This window comes from Scylla paramamosain, chromosome 17, assembly GCF_035594125.1.
Source record: "Scylla paramamosain isolate STU-SP2022 chromosome 17, ASM3559412v1, whole genome shotgun sequence".
NCBI classification, from domain to species: domain Eukaryota; kingdom Metazoa; phylum Arthropoda; class Malacostraca; order Decapoda; family Portunidae; genus Scylla; species Scylla paramamosain.
In genome coordinates this window covers 10387501-10405000 of record NC_087167.1, presented here as the reverse complement: position 1 = coordinate 10405000, position 17500 = coordinate 10387501, and the positions used below count along the sequence as shown (strand labels likewise).

At 43.7% G+C, this 17500-nt stretch overlaps 1 long non-coding RNA gene across 2 annotated transcripts in view; it reads right to left on the bottom strand.

The window, feature by feature from the left end:
* The window catches only part of LOC135108458 (uncharacterized), a 67867-nt gene that overhangs the window by 24970 nt on the left and 25397 nt on the right, over nt 1–17500 (bottom strand). The window contains exons 1-2 of one of the 2 annotated variants that reach the window (XR_010272281.1): nt 17093–17500; nt 7747–7813 (exon numbers count right to left, since the gene is read on the bottom strand). The exon at nt 17093–17500 is cut by the window's right edge and continues 276 nt beyond it. This is a non-coding gene — a long non-coding RNA (uncharacterized LOC135108458). The remainder of the gene's footprint in view (nt 1–7746; nt 7814–17092) is intronic. The other variant, XR_010272280.1, reaches the window with a different exon arrangement.

Sequence of the window (17500 nt, the reverse complement as noted above, 5' to 3'; positions counted from 1 at the left end):
AATTTACTAGTACTTATAATTCTAATAAATCATGTCGAAGGAAATTTAGTTTAATTTTTATTCCCCTCTCTCTCTCTCTCTCTCTCTCTCTCTCTCTCTCTCTCTCTCTCTCTCTCTCTCTCTCTCTCTCTCCTCTAGAGATTACTATCAAAGTAAGATGTAATGTTGAATATGTGTTTATACTGTGGATGGACGCCTTTGTTTCCACTATCTCCCATGTAAGGGTGATGTCAACCTGTTATATAAAATAGAAGTTGACAATCTTTTCAAGTGGTGTACATGCAACTCAGGCATTAATGAGACGGAGCACTTGAAAAGGAAAAGATGATCTAAAGGAAGTACAATGTTATTCACTGGAGCCTGCCGTCAAGGAGTGGTGAAACGCACGTTGTATAACTTCCTATTCCCGTACAGATCAGTGGCCATTTATTCATCTATTTACATATTTATTTTATTTTTAACTCCTTCGGAAACACATATACCCATACCAGCAGAGAAACTGTGTACTGGACATTGGTGTCACAACCACATCTAGAAAACCATCTACGGGCGGGTGGTAAATTCTCATTTTAAACTGATGAAAGCTGCGTTTGACTTTTTCTTCTTTTATGAAGTATTCCTATATTATGCAGAGGACACGGATTCCAACAAACTTAATCAAATCAGCTGTCTTGGGAAACAGGTAGTGACTGTTTATTAATCCGTCAATGCGTAGCTGCCGGTGTTGGCTTAGAATTCAAGACAAACAATAAGAGCAGTGAAAGGAGCGAGAGGCGAGGCAGGGCAGTGTGGCGGCCACTCTCATGCTCTCTTCACCGCCCCTCAGCGCCGCCTTGTATTCTTCTCTCTGGGAATTGTTTCTGCTGCTTTCCAGAGAGTTGTGAAACAGAGAGCTTCGCATCAGGCAATGACCACGTCCATGAAACAAATGCCACAAGAAAGAAGAAAGAAAAAAAATGTCTATCTCTATTTTTTATTTGATATTTCTTTTTACTGAAAAAAATAACCATAAAAACAGAGATCGTACTGGAAACAAGTTTCACAACCCTCAAGTAAAAAACACATAATGACTTAAAATAATAAAACCTAAATCCAAGAAACATAAAGGGAACTGCAGCGTCAGCTTTCTCATAAAAGCCTGACGCAAGAATATATAAGCATAGGAAATGAAATAAAAATAAATAAATATATATAAGAAAATAAATAAATAACAAAGCAGTTTAAGAGGTGATAACAAACGAGAAAAGCACTGACCCCTCACACACACACACACACACACACACACACACAAATCCGCCACTGGCAACTCCCGCGAACATCAGGCGAGGTGGCCTCATGACGGTTGTCAGCTGATGGGTTGCGTCATCCACTCGCCAGCCCTTCACCGACGCCACTCCTTGTTGGACAGCCCCAAGAAACACTTTGCATGGCAGCTTTGAAAAGAGATAAGACCAAGATGCCACCTTACAAACCCAATGTGTGTCAATCAGCGTCTGCTTTCATAAATTTATCAACAGAATTGAGACGTGCTGCAATGGGAGTAATTCCCCCCTTACCTAAAAAGCCTTGACCCTCCCGCTCGACTAGTGAATGCCAGTGTAGCAGGGTCTGTTGACGTAATACAAGTGTTTTTTTTTTTGCAGACACCAGCAAGCAAGGGAGTGGAGTGGGAGAGGTCATGGGGCAGCCAGACAGACAGACACGCAAGGGGAGGCAGGAGGCCACAGCAGGTGCGTTTCTAGGCCAGAGCGCGGAAGCTTAATCGTGGGAAATATTACGAGTAAAAGTGTAGGTAACTGATTGTGTGTGTGTGTGTGTGTGTGTGTGTGTGTGTGTGTGTAGTGTTAGTTCAAACAGGAAAATTTGAAGGAAAACAAGTGAAGACAGTAAAACGCAGGACAGGAAGAAGAAACGAGTGGAAACTAAAGCTACGTGCACATGTCCTGAGAGAGAGAGAGAGAGAGAGAGAGAGAGAGAGAGAGAGAGAGAGAGAGAGAGAGAGAGAGAGAGAGAGAGAGAGAGAGAGAGAGAGAGAGAGAGAGAGAGAGAGAGAGAGAGAGAGAGAGATTTGCTCATTCTTTACTGTAAGCGGCTAACAGGCAGAACAGAGTGAAAAGGGAGGTCGCTATTGCAGAGAGAGAAAAAAAAAAAACGTAAAAAATATCGTTACGTGGCGAGGAAGAAAAGGATGACATAATCTGCCAACCCTTGACAGTACCGTTGAGAGATGCGTTAGCGTGTCTTCTGAAATGTTGGGACAGGAGTTAGCGCTCTCTTCCTAGACTCGGGATAAGGTGTGAGTGACTGGAGTGGTGGGGAGTGGGGGAGGAAGACGAATTAAAACACAAACAGTCTTGCGTGAATGTTTGACTAACAGACAGAAGAACCTTGCCTATAAAAAAAAATGGGAGAAAAAACACGAAGGGAATGTTACAGTGTACATAGGTTTAGTGATACGAATTGTTTATACTACGTACAGGAATGTAGCGACGCAGCGGTATACTCGAAGCCTTTACTGCTGCGTAGCGGTGGTGTGTGAAAACAACGCAGAACGGAGTGCCTATAGAACCGGAATGGAGATGGCGCAGAGGGTAGAGCGCTGAGGGGTGGCTGTGTTTGGGAAGGTATGGCATTAGTGGGTGACCGTGAAGTGTGTGGCCAATCAGTGAGGTCTTTAGAAACATGACTGAATGAATAACAAGAAAAAAATGCAGTGCGATGTAACGGAACACAAAATAGTGCGTACTACAGCCAAATACAGCAGGTCGCCTTGACACACAACACACACACACACACACACACACACACACACACACACACACACACACACACAGACAAACATATACAAACACCAAGGCATCAACACAAATCAACACTGGATACACGAGCAACATGAACACACACACACACACACACACATACACACACACACACACACAGGGAAGAGACAGATCAAGTGAGGGGCACTGACGGGTGAGCAGCGAGCGAGGAGTTACATGCACATCGGTACGTAGACAAGCAAGGTCGGCGTGATTCATTATAGGTAAAGGTTGGCGCATGTGGATCAGTAGGTGAGACTTTTTGGCCGCGGAATGTGGCTAGGTAAGGGAGCGGTGGGTGGAAGTACTATATGAGAGAACGGACATAAACCAGAGTAGTATCTCCCTCCCTCCCACTATTGACTTTACGAAGTGTGTGTGTCTTGAGGTCATGCTGGAGAGTAATGTTGCCCTGCTGCTTGTGAAATGTGTGAAGGCAGCCATGGAGCAGGTGAACTGGAGCGATGAGAAAAGTGGAGGATGGATGCTCACCTAAAAATCTGTTTCAACTTAGACTTAAAATGTGTTCCCGCCACTTGTATTGTGTAGGAGGGAAGGGGAGATGAAAAAAGTAAAAGTGAAAGAGATTAGAGAGAGAGAGAGAGAGAGAGAGAGAGAGAGAGAGAGAGAGAGAGAGAGAGAGAGAGAGAGAGAGAGAGAGAGAGAGAGAGAGAGAGAGAGAGAGAGAGAGAGAGTTAACAAAGGAAAAAAAAGAAGTAGAACAGGAGGAGGAAGAGGTAGAGTTGATGAGGCAAAGTGAACGCAAGTGGAGAAGAAAGAAGCAGAAATGGCGTCCATGAAAGTAGGAAAGGAAAGGATAAAGGGGGGAAGGGTTGGAAATTTAAGATGAACAGATAAAGAAGTCTTATTTTCGTCTGAGCAGCAATGAATTCATAGAACACTTGGGAGGTTGCGATCATATACAGGCTGAGCGTCAGTGTTTGCCTTTAGTGAGCACCACCACCACCACTACCACCACCATTGCCACCTCCACCACTAACACCATTACCACCACCACCCACTACCGTCACCGACAAACAACAACAAGCAAATACACGGAAGGAGAGGAATCATTCTTTACTAGAATTATTACGTTACATGAGGAAGCGATATGTCTTACCATAAGGAACACACACACACACACACACACACACACACACACACACACACACACACACACACACACACACACACACACACACACACACACGAACACAACATCACTTCCTCTAATAGTCGCCTTGACACACACAAATACACACACACACACACTCCAGCTCATCAGGAACTTCAGAATGAATGGAACTGCCTCTCCCACTCCCCTCCTGCGTCATTGCTCTCTATAGCATTATTTTTTTTTACTCTCTCTCTCTCTCTCTCTCTCTCTCTCTCTCTCTCTCTCTCTCTCTCTCTCTCTCTCTCTCTCTCTCTCTCTCTCATTCTCCTTCCAGTTTAATTCTTCCTTCCATTTTCTTATCTTCAGTCTACTCCTTTTCAGTTATTTTTTCTTATATTCTTCACATCCTCCCTTTCTCTTTCCATTAAATCCTAATCATAAACTTGATCTTGATCGTAATGTTAATCCTTCCGCAGTAGGAAGATTCCCTTCTCTACTTCGGTCCTTTCCTCTTAATCCTTCTTCGTCATCTTTCCCTGCTGAACATATTCCTTGTTTCTCCTCATCCTTCCCTTCCTCTCTTTCTATCTCCTGTTCCTACTTTTCTATTCGTTCGGCTCCTCTACCCCTAAGTCCACCGACCATCCATCTTTCCTTCCTTCCTTCCTTGCTCCGTCCCTCTCTACCCCACCCCGGGCTTCCCACGTCTGAAGGCCCGCCAGACTGTGACGTCACACCAGTCCACGCCGTCACAAGTGAAAGTAGGGTGAGTAGCCGCGACCCACACACACACACACACACACACACACACACACACACACAGGGGAATGCTCGTTCGTGGATGATATTCTCTGTGAGTGGTTCTTATGTGACGCAATTCGTTTTGAAGTGCTGGAATTTCCTCCCTCCTCGCAGGCCTGAGGCGGTGACAATATTCCCAAGGAGACAGCATGACCAGAACTACAAAGAGCATTACTGCCGTTCCTAGAAGGCATGTGAATAAGAAAGAGGAATGCGAGAGAATGCAGAGGAACAATAAAGAAAGGGAAAAAAGTGTACAGTACATAAAAAGCTCTTAAACTGCCGCTCATCGAAGGCATGAAAATAAGAAAGAGGAATGCGAGAGAATGCAGAAGGATAAAAAAAATAAATAAATAAATAAAGAAGCATACATAAAAACCTCTTAAACTGCAACGACAAAGCTGGACAACATATGAAGATTTCAGTTGTCTCTTTGTCTCAGGAAGTTGCAAAGAAGATAAGATAATTGTCTGACCCTCCACACTTCCTGCCTCACTGCGTGCCTTCCCTGCACCAGACTTCCCTCTGCCTGCAGCAATACAGCGTCCTTGAGTATTCCCACCCTGTGACCTCCTTTGCTGGGTGTAGAATCTCAGCAAGGCTCAGCAGCGATAGACGCGGGAATATAAAACCAACATTTGGCAATCGCTGCAGAGATGACCATGGATTACTGAGAGTCATCCTTGCCAATTAATCGCTTGAGTCACTATGACGTATCTATGACGTGTTTAGTAATGACGCAAGATGTGGTTGCGTAACAGAACGCGAAGGCTGACGCAATAGGTAATGACGCCAACACGGCACATATGGTGGCACACTCTATAGGGTTTGGTGGCGGGGGGAGGGGCAAGGAAAACTGAGGGAGGAAGGGAAAGACTGGTCGATAAGGACGGAAACAGAGGCCCATATTCTGAAGCACTTCTGCGCCTCACCTTCACTACTTTCAAAAAGGCTCTAATTGAAGTTACACAAGTTTTTTAGGTTGTTTCATTGATTCTAGTGAGAGATTAACAACATTTCTACATTATTAAAAGGAGAAGTAGTCTTGAGAACCCGGCTAATCGTCTCTGTGGCCTTTGAAAATAGTCGTGGTGAGAGGACACATCGACAGCAATAGAGGTGAAGGACTGGAACTGAAGATCGCGTGGTTGATGACGCAACAGGGAGCGCCGCCAACACGGTATCGGAGCGAGTGCGTGGGTCTGAGAGGATGTGGAGGCGAGGGAAGCTGAGGCACGAGGGGAAGCGCCGGTCGATAATGGAAAAAAAAAAGAAGTAGGGGAGGAAACTGAAATGTGTAGCGGGAGCTGTAAGTTTCGTAATGCTAAGGGTGACATGGGGGAAGAGGGAAGAAAAGATAGACTAGGTTACCAGTGGCTCCATCTTCCGCTCTTCATCCACTGTAATAGCTCCACTTTTCCACTCTTCATCTGCACTTGATAGCTTAGTATTCTTCCTTTTTCCACTCCTCATCCACTTATTTTATATTTACCGTGCCTCTGTCTCCCACTCTTCATCCACACTTGACAGACATCCTCAATTTATACTCTCACCCACCCTTCGTGAGTTGAAAATGCCTTCGTGTTATACTCCTCATCCACCTCATTCATCTTCTGTTGGTGCTCAGTACGGGAAGGTGAGGCAGCGAGGCACGGGAGGGACGAAATAAGAGTCACGTTGCTTTGAATCGAACTACAGCTGAGTCATGGAGGCAGGGACGTCTCAGGAAATACCAGGTGACTAAGGGGCTCTGCATGGGATAAACTTGCTAATCTGAGAATGTGAATCAAACCTGCTGATTTACGTAACATGCTCCTCTTCACGTAGCACACTGCATGTAGATGTTATATAATTATGAGAGTTAATAATTAAATGCACTGATATCTAACTTCTTTGAGTCAGAGTTACATGTGTGTTTTCCTAGACATCCAACAAATAAATTGAAGAAGAGGAGATATTTCTTACTCAACAGGAAAAGTAAAAGGTTAACATTACACAGACTTTTCCTACGACAAAGTCTGAAGGACAAGAGCTTAGGGAACACAGTGTCAGATAGGGAAAAGAAGTTCCTACACAGACACATCTACCTGACATTTCTAGATTGTTCAGGTACAGTATATTTATTATCCTACATGAAAAGGACACCAACCGAGAGCTCCAAAGTATTGAAAAGTCTTCGAAATAACTGTGCATCTCAAAGTCTACATGCCTTCTTGTGCCGGGGACGTGACCTGTTAAGAAAACACAAGAAAGAAAGATGGAAGTTGCAGAGATGAGAATGATAAGATGGATGTTGCGAGTGACGAGGAGGAACAAGATCAGGAACGAGAGAATTAAAGGGACAGGCAAGGTGACACAAATGGGATAGAAGATGCAAGAAAGAAGGCTTCACTGGTATGGACATTGTATAGGGAGGGATGAAAAATGGATTAGTGGAAGAATGATGGAGTTACAAGTGGAAGGAGTAAGAAGAGGGAGACCATGAAGACGATGGGGTGACTTTATATAGGACGGCTTGAGAGAGAAGGACCTTAGTGGAGAGAAAGCACTGGACAAGAGAGAGTGGAAAAGATTGATGAGCGAGAGAAGAAGAAGAAGAAAGTATAAATGCATTCTCTGCAAGAATCACGAAAAAAAGAAGAACAAAAAAAAAAAAGCCACACGGCCCGCTATTGTTGGCGTCTACTGGTCTGGATTTCTGGTTCAGAGAGAAATCTTTACACTGCTGTCATATAAAAAACGATTCATCTTTCCTCAAGACTGAACTTTAAACTGTGTCCAGCTTTCTCTCCCTCTCTCTCTACCAACTTACCTACCACTTCCCATTTTTTCCCGTTCACTTTCTCGTTCAACAATATTTTCCCCCTACACAGAGATATGAGTAGGAAATAATTACCACGATGCTTACCACACTGCACCCGCCAAGACAAGTGCGTAACAGGGCAGAAATCTTCTCCAAACAAGCAGGAAACACGCTACCAGAATAATAACAACAGAAAACTTAATTACCTTGAGGTGTGTGCCGACCAAACCCGATAGAAAGACCAGAAGGAGTACAGTTATCGCTCGAGGAATTCTGTGGGAAAGAAATAACAATGATGTAGAGGGACAGAATATCAAAGGTATAAAGTATATTATGCTTGTATGTTACCTTCATTATTTAAATTAGTTGAGTTTCTCTTTCATACCATTTACGGAGAGAGAGAGAGAGAGAGAGAGAGAGAGAGAGAGAGAGAGAGAGAGAGAGAGAGAGAGAGAGAGAGAGAGAGAGAGAGAGAGAGAGAGAGAGAGAGAGAGAATTACTTTGGGCGTCATAACAACAAAAAGGTCATATAGCGTAGAGAGAGAGAGAGAGAGAGAGAGAGAGAGAGAGAGAGAGAGAGAGAGAGAGAGAGAGAGAGAGAGAGAGAGAGAGAGAGGAGAGGGGGAAAAGGGGGAGCACGTGTAGGAAGGAGACACCTACAATTAAGAACACACGCCAAGCAAGTTACGTAAATAGAATATATTACAACACACACACACACACACACACACACACACACACACACACACACACACACACACACACACACACACACACACACATACATACACACCACGCCCACCACAACGACAAAAAGCCTCGGAAGAAGCACGCACGTCCTTGAAGGGGCATAGAAGACGTGACCAGGAAGTTACTACTACTGTCCCTGCACGCCTTGATGCACTCCAACACGTCGCTTATGGAAGGACTACCACGTCTTAGCGAGTGGGGAAAAAATTGAGGAAGACGGTGAAGAGGAGGAAGCCACGGAGGTGGGCAGAGGCGGGAAGGGAAGGTAGGAAAGAAGCCGGCGAGTGGCAATAGTAATTCTAGTGGGATGGGGAGCAGCAAGAAGGTAAGGTCACGGTGTGCCTGGAGCTTCCCCTTTGTGAAAGTAGCGAGTCAGAGAAAGGAAAATTGGTGTCGGAAGATTGCACGTGTGTAAGGGTAAGAAGGAAGGCCCTCGCCAGAAGGTCAGAAGGAAGTGAAAGAGACGTAATAAGAGAGGTAATCTGCAAGGCAATGAGGGAGATAAGATACACGTGGGATGAAGGAAGTCAGGTGAAGGAAATCTGAAACTTATCCTTGTTGATGCGTAGATGATGGTGCTCACTTACGGTGCTGTGAACGTGATCTCACACACACACACACACACACACACACACACACACACACACACACACACACACACACACACACACACACACACACACACACACACACACACACACACACACACACCTCCGACCGCACATGGAAACATTGATCCTCATGCCAGGTCGTACATGTTTTTTAAAATGTCTCCATAGTGCACCGTGCATGAAAGTGGTTGTGTGTGTGTGTGTGTGTGTGTGTGTGTGTGTGTGTGTGTGTGTGTGTGTGTGTGTGTGTGTGTGTGTGTGTGTGTGTGTGTGTGTGTGTGTGTGTGTGTGTGTGTGTGTGTGTGTGTGTGTGTGTGTGTGAGAGAGAGAGAGAGAGAGAGAGAGAGAGAGAGAGAGAGAGAGAGAGAGAGAGAGAGAGAGAGAGAGAGAGAGAGAGAGAGAGAGAGAGAGAGAGAGAGAGAGAGAGCATCAAAAACACTGATAAGGCACATCCTTAGGAGCACTTCAAAGCTAACTTGGGACATAACATCCTGTGTCGCCTCAAAATCTAGCTCATGTACAACTCCAAAATGGGAGACAAAAACTATACCATGTAGGTGAGGAGGTAATTTAATGACACTGGATATATATAATATATATTTATTTTTAATTAAAGGACGTATTTCATTACTATAATTTTTTTTTTTTTTTTGGTACACACTACAATCTTATCAGGTACGCTCGTAATATGAACCTCGAGAACGTCAGAGGAGACAAGTCCTATCACAGGATCCTTATCGCATCCGGCCCACCTCACGCCTCGCCCACTGCCGCGCCGAGCCACCCAAATGATATATACATATACATTTTTTTCTTTCTAATGTCTTTTTTTTCATCTATTTATTCTTTCGCTTCCTTTTGACTGCCATGCGTGAAGAGAAGCCAGAGGTTGAAAAGCTACACGAGAAGCCAAAGTTAACATGTTTGTATACAGAAACCTGTTTGTTGTTCGTGCTCCACACACACACACACACAACACACACACACACACAACACACACACACCACACACACACACACACACACACACACACACACACATTTTACATAAAGAGGAATGCAATCTAAGGTCATGACTTGGATCTAAGCCTGCTAAACAAACAGTGAACACCATAAAATAACATGTACAATGATCATTCGACAAAAAGACAGGGAGGATATTGGGAATCTTTAATACATTATAAAGGTGGACATAGAGCACGTGGAATGCAGGGTAATCCGAGCACTTAAAGGGGCAAGAAACTATAGTAAGTGACTGGCAGCGTGCCTCGAGCAGTGCACACGCAATACTCGTAGCGCTGATAACATGCGAGACTTAGAAAATAATGTCTTCATGTGTGTGTGTGTGTGTTTTGGTGCTATCTGAAACGCCATACATTCACTTTTGCAAGGGAAACTGGAAACCGAGTTATTTTGCAGCAACACGGAGGTCACATGACGCCGCCCATGGTTGTAAGCGAGCTTCGCCTCTCCCAGCGAGAAACTACCCCCAGCCACGATCGAACCCAACGTTTAGTCCGCAGGTCAAGCACTGCACCACACACACACACCACGCCCCACCCCCTCCAGCCACCACCTGCAGAACAAGAGGGGGGCAGATGGATGGATGGATGGATGGGCGGACATGCCACTCGGTCAGTCATGACAGGAAATTATAAGATAAATTATTCATTTTATGTAACGAGGGACGAGTGGCTCTGCTCTCGCTACTGAGCCTTCACCACTAGGAGAAAAATCACTGGCACCACCACCACCACCGCCACCACTGTCTCCATCACCTTCTTGTGGTTTAAGCCAGCGTTCCTACACCAGCGATGATGAGAGTGTAGACACACACACACACACACACACACACACACACACACACACACACACACACACACACGATGTATTAGCGTAATGTAATAAATGCCTCAGAAATTCCAGGTCATCGCTTAATAACAGAAAAAAAATATTAATTAACTTGCTTCAAGGCCAGTCGTTCCATATTACTAAAAGTGTGTGTGTGTGTGTGTGTGTGTGTTGTGTGTGTGTGTGTGTGTGTGTGTATATGTGTGTGTGTGTGTGTGTGTGTGTGTGTGTGTGTGTGTGTGTTGTGTGTGTGTGTGTGTGTGTGTGTTGTGTGTGTGTGTGTGTGTGTGTGTTACATAGATATTACTCAGACTTTCACTTATTCACCAAATTAGAGACTCATAAAAAAATAAAGCGTGTTTTACCACATCTACATTATGGCGGACCTCAGCATTGCCCTTAATCTGCTGAGCCAAGAGGTCACGAGGAAAATACAACGTTAAAGTCTGGAATAAAGGTTCTTCTTAGTCGTTCAGGGACACCAGACGTAAATAAAGGTGTCCGGAACTTTGGAAGGAACACAAAGGTCTAGAAGGATATGGCTAGAAAGACAGCAGGTGGTGAGGTGAAGGACAGGTGAATGGGGAACTTCTGAGTGACGCCATAGTGAACGTTCAAGTCTAGATCATGAATGTTACGATGATACATTACACGGTGTAGGTCAAGGGGCGGTGAGAAAAAAAGTGCTGAAGAAACTGGAGGACAACAAATGCTGAGCTATAATTAGACCAATGCCACGCTGGAGGACGTGTCACCAAATAATGTCACCAAAGATCCTGTGAAGCCAATCAGGACTTTTGGTCTGAGAGAGGCAGGAACCAGGCAGGCAAGGCGGAAGAATTGTGAGTCACGGCTGGCGGTACTGGCGGCTGATAACAGTACCGCGAAGTGAAAGAACGTTATCTTGATGCGTGATTCAGTGAGGCAACACATGCATGGTATCCGCTACACACACCCACACATAATTGGTGACAAGTGTTCAGCAGGTTACTATTACCACACCGGGTTGTTGGGCTTGTCGGTAGCAGAAGCACAAGGTCGATGTTCCGAGTGACTTGCCAACACTCATCAAATAGAAAAAAAAAAAAAAAAAAAAAAACTGCTCGTTTTCAGTGTTATTTAGTTAGTCGTGGAGTTGTGTATGTACCAATGTATGTATAAAATGTCTGTACGGTAATAAATCTCTCTCTCTCTCTCTCTCTCTCTCCTCCCTTCGCTCACACGTCAGCCCACAACTTTCTCCTCCACCATACCGACAGTTTCCTATTATCACAAAATTTCCTAGCGTGAACTTGCTTTCTGCTCCACATTTCCCTTTTCCCTGTATGGATTCATTTTTCTCCTTTCCCAGCACACAGCCCTCGCCTGCTCTGCTGCTTGCGGGACGAGGGAAGCTCTGGTTTAGTCTGGGTGTGACGTAACAAAGAACCTTCCCTGGCACCACCCGAGTCAACCAATGGGAGACCTGCTCGGAAAGGTGGGTCGATGGTGCGGCTCTCCCATTGGTTGGCGGAGGCGTCGCACGAGGTGTCCCTTAACGTGGCGGTGATGGGTTCCTGTGTAGCGGCGCAAAGAGTCCTCGTGTTTGCCTTTATGCTAGCATGATTGCCTTGGACTATTCTCGGCTGCGCCGCCTCACTGTGGGTCAAGGGTGGAGAAAAGCCAGGGGAATGGGGGTAAGGAGAGAGAGAAGGGAGAAAAGGAGGGAGGCGATGGAGACCTATGTAAATGAGGGCGTGATGATGAAGGGCATGAATGAATGACTAGTTCAGAGAGAGAGAGAGAGAGAGAGAGAGAGAAAGCACTTCAATTACCTTGCCTGCGCCCTCTTCTCTTATCATTGTCTCTTACATTTAATTTCCTCGTGCTGCCAAACTCCTCTGTTTTTTATTGATGCTCACTGGTGGGCACGAGAGAAGAGAAATAAGATACATTATAAATAGACCGGGTGCTAAGGAGTGCGATGGGATGGTAACGAACAACACTGATGGACTTGGCGATGCCGGGGAAACTGTAACGTCAACAACGATAACAACAGCAGTAACAGCAGCGGCTCCACCACCACCACCACCGCCACCACCACCACCAACAACAACAACAACAAAAACAGCATCACCACCACCACTACTGAGAACAACAACACCAGGAACAACAAAAATAACAACAAAACATTAGCGAGAACAACAACAACAGCAGCAACAACAACAACAGCACTACCATTATCACTAACAAAAACAACAGCAGCAGCAGAAGAACGGCTCCACCACCACCAGCGCCACCACCACTGGGAACAACAACACCAGGAGCAACAAAAATAACAATAAAATAATAGCGACAACAACAACAATAGCAACAAAAACAACATCACTACCACTATCACTAACAAAAACAACAACAGCGAGCAGCAGCAGCAGCAACAGCAGCAACAACAACGACAACAACAAAAACAAAAACAAAAACAACAACACTACCAATAACACCAGAAGCAACAAAAATAGCAACAGCAACAACAACAACAACAACAACAACAACAACAACAACAACAATAATAATAATAATAATAATAATAATAATAATAATAATAATGAAACACTACCACCACCATCATCACCACCACCACCACCACCACCACCACCAACAACAACAACAACAACCACAACAACAACGACTACAACAACAACAAAAACAACAAAAAAACAAAAACAACAACAACAACAACAACAATACCAATAGTAATAATAATAATAAGAAAAACAACAAGAACAAGAACAAGGTCAAGAAGAGGAAAAAGAAAGAAACAAGAACAACAACAACAAGGGAAAGAGCAATACATGCCAGAGGTAAAAGAGAACGTACGTTATAACAATGACATAAAAACATAACAATAACAGATAAGAGATTAACATTGCAGGTATATGACTGGGATAACATATTGGTATCTATTCCTGCGGTGTGAATACTGATGGAAGTAATGGTGATGGTGGTGGTGACTGGAGCGGCGTGAATACTGATGGTGGCGATGGTGGTTGGTGGTGACTGGGTTGCTAGTGTCATGGAATGTTGTAGAAGTATTGGTAGTTGTAATGTTGGTAATAATAATGGTGGTGGGTTTAGAAATGGTTATAGTGTTGGTGGTGGTTGTGATGGTGGTGGTGGTGTTGGAGGTGATGGTGGTGTTAGTAATGCCAGCTGTGTGTGATTGACCATGAATGTTAAGCTCGCTGTAACGTTACGTCGAGCTGCTGCCACAGCTGAGCTTAAAGGTGGCAGACGGGATGTCGTGGTTGGTGGTGATTGTGGTGGTGGTGGTGGTGGTGCTTCGGAAACAGTAACAACCGCAAGAAGAAAATACAACAACAACAACAACAACATTAATTTCACATGTTCACTGTCTGCGCTCATTTCGGTGATGAAATCAACACGTGTCTAAGCGCTGCTCTGAGACTGAGATAAGAGAGAGAGAGAGAGAGAGAGAGAGAGAGAGAGAGAGAGAGAGAGAGAGAGAGAGAGAGAGAGAGAGAGAGAGAGAGAGAGAGAGAGAGAGAGAGAGAGATTGTTTCAATCTATGTCCTTTAAACAGCTTTCTTTAATCCCATCAATCGTCCTTGCACTTAATGTCACCTTGTCCCTTTTTTTTTTTTCTAAATACTCGCAGCAGTATCTGAAATTAATTCACTGATTTAGATATAAATACACACACACACACACATACTCCCTCTCTCTCTCTCTCTCTCTCTCTCTCTCTCTCTCTCTCTCTCTCTCTCTCTCTCTCTCTCTCTCTCTCTCTCTCTCTCTCTGTAAAACATGTTCATATATATATATATATATATATATATATATATATATATATATATATATATATATATATATATATATATATATATATATATATATATATATATATATATATATATGTATATATATTCCGTATATGAGCATGTCTTTTTTTCTTTTTTAGTATAATAAGGCGCCCCTAATCTAAACACGGGAAAGAACTTTCAATAAATGAGTTGAACAAAAAATTAACAAGCATGTACCAAAACTCCGAGGTTCCCTCCCCAGGCGGTGTAGCAGCAATCAGATTATGTAAGGACACGGACACAGAAATCAATAACATTTACAATTCAATAATATTTACAAATCTGTGTGTTTTTAACATATTTTCATAAGTGTGTGCTTGAAAATAATAGGAACAAGTATAAATAGGGAATAAGTGCATACATGTACGATATTAAGACGATACGATCAATACCAGAAGCCGGACAAGCAGTACTCACTAGCGTCAACCGGAAAAGACTGACATCAGGGCAGATGCACAAAGCAACGCCATTTGTGCTCACAATGAAATTTTCGACGAAAACTCTCATACTTGAATCAATATATATATATATATATATATATATATATATATATATATATATATATATATATATATATATATATATATATTATATATATATATATATATATATATATATATATATATAAGAACATAAGAACATAAGAAATAAGGGAAGCTGCAAGAAGCGACCAGGCTTACACGTGGCAGTCCCTGTATGAAACACTCCTACCTATTTCCATCTGTTATCCCCATCCATAAACTTGTCTAATCTTCTCTTAAAGCTCTCTAGTGTCCTAGCACTAACTACATGATTACTGAGTCCGTTCCACTCATCTACCACTCTATTTGAGAACCAATTTTTTTCCTATCTCCTTCCTAAACCTAAATTTTTCAAGCTTGAACCCGTTATTTCTTGTTCTACCCTGGTTGCTGATCCTAAGAATTTTGCTTACATCTCCCTTGTTATAACCCTTATACCACTTAAAGACTTCTATCAGGTCCCCTCTTAACCTACGTCTCTCTAGAGAATGTAAATTTAACCGCTTCAACCTCGCTTCGTAAGGAATACTCCTCATCCCCTGTATCCTTTTAGTCATTCTCCTCTGTACTGATTCTAATAGACCTATATCTTTCCTGTAATGTGGGGACCAGAACTGCACAGCGTAGTCTAGATGAGGTCTGACCAGCGCCAAGTATAATTTTAATATTACTTCCGGCCTTCTACTTTTAACACTCCTAAAAATGAATCCTAGTACCCTATTCGCCTTGTTTCTGGCTTCTATGCATTGTTTCCCTAGACGGAGTTCAGAGCTAACTATAACTCCTAAATCTTTCTCGTACCCTGTACCTACCAGAGTTTGGGTGTTTAATGTGTACCTATTGTGTGGGTTTCCTCTACCTACGCTAAGCACTTTGCATTTATTGATATTAAATTGCATTTGCCATCTATCCGTCCATATAATATATATATATATATATATATTATATATATATATATATATATATATATATATATATATATATATATATATATATATATATATATATATATATATATATATACTCGTATATATATATATATATATATATGACGATGCATCAGTACAGGACAAAAAGTAATGGGTAAGAACATGCATATCTTAGAGATTCTTATCCAGTCCTTATCCAGTCCTTAGTCCAGTTCTTATCCAGTTTTGTTCATGAAGACTGGCGGAGCTCATGTTCAGTAGTGGCTTGTCTTGGGTGATGGTGCTGAGTTTTCTTTGTACTGATCTCCCCCCTTTCCCTTCCCCCCCCCCCCTCTCTCTCTCTCTCTCTCTCTCTCTCTCTCTCTCTCTCTCTCTCTCTCTCTCTCTCTCTCTCTCTCTCTCTCTCTCTCTCTCTCTCTCTCTCTCTCTCTTTCTCTCTCTCTCTCTGATGCAGCCTCGCTGATGAGCATTAATTTATCTTCTCTTTAAACAATTATTAATTCAATCCCGGTCTCACGCAACACTCTTACCGCATGTAACCTTGACCTCCATCAGCTCAATATATCCATATGAGAATACCAAATTAGCCCACAGATTTAGGGTACAACATTTATCTACTGAAACCAGATCGGTGTTACATGAATCTTTATCACGCACCCTCCCTTTTTAGGAATAAGAGGCGCCTCCAGCTGCTCGTGGGAGAGGATTGGGCAACCCGGAGAGAGGGCAGTGAATGAGAGGGAGGCGACTCAGGCGAGGGACACGTGGGAGTGGGGAAGATGGGGGTTGGAAGAGGCGATTAAGGAGCGAAAGAGAGTGTGGCGTGTAGGCAGGGGAGGAGGCAAGGAGAGCGGAAGGTCAGTGACTGGAGCCTTAGGGGAGCCACCTCACCCTCGCCATTCACCTCAGGTAATTAAACCAGGTGAACTCGGGCGGCTCCAGGCTACCTTTCATTACTTTCATCTCTTTTCGTTTCCTCCCCACAAACAGAGTGTGCACAAAGGAAAACGAAGAGTATGAGGTGAATATACCTTCAAGTATTTGCTCTATCAATGTGTGCCGGCTTCTTTTCCACTGGTGACCTGCTCTCCAAGTGACTTCTAAGAGCTTGAGGTCCAGGTGTTCGTCCCTTCCCTCTGCCTGGCACTGACATGGCAACAAGAGACGGAATGGGCAGAATCCCTCACTCCCTGAGCAGTTGCCGGGGGAAAAGTGTTGGCAACTGCAACATCACGCCACCCGAGGACCCTGACGACACTTCCTGTGCTCCTCTTATGTAGCAAGTACTAATCTGAGTAACGGCCAGCACGTGGAGACTCATCACGTGACGCCTTTCCTTACTCCCGTGCAAGGTTCCAGTGTCCTTCGTTCAACCTTCCAGTCTCTCCGTCGTCATTCTCTTCATCCATCCACCTTCCCTCTACCGTTTTCTGTTTATA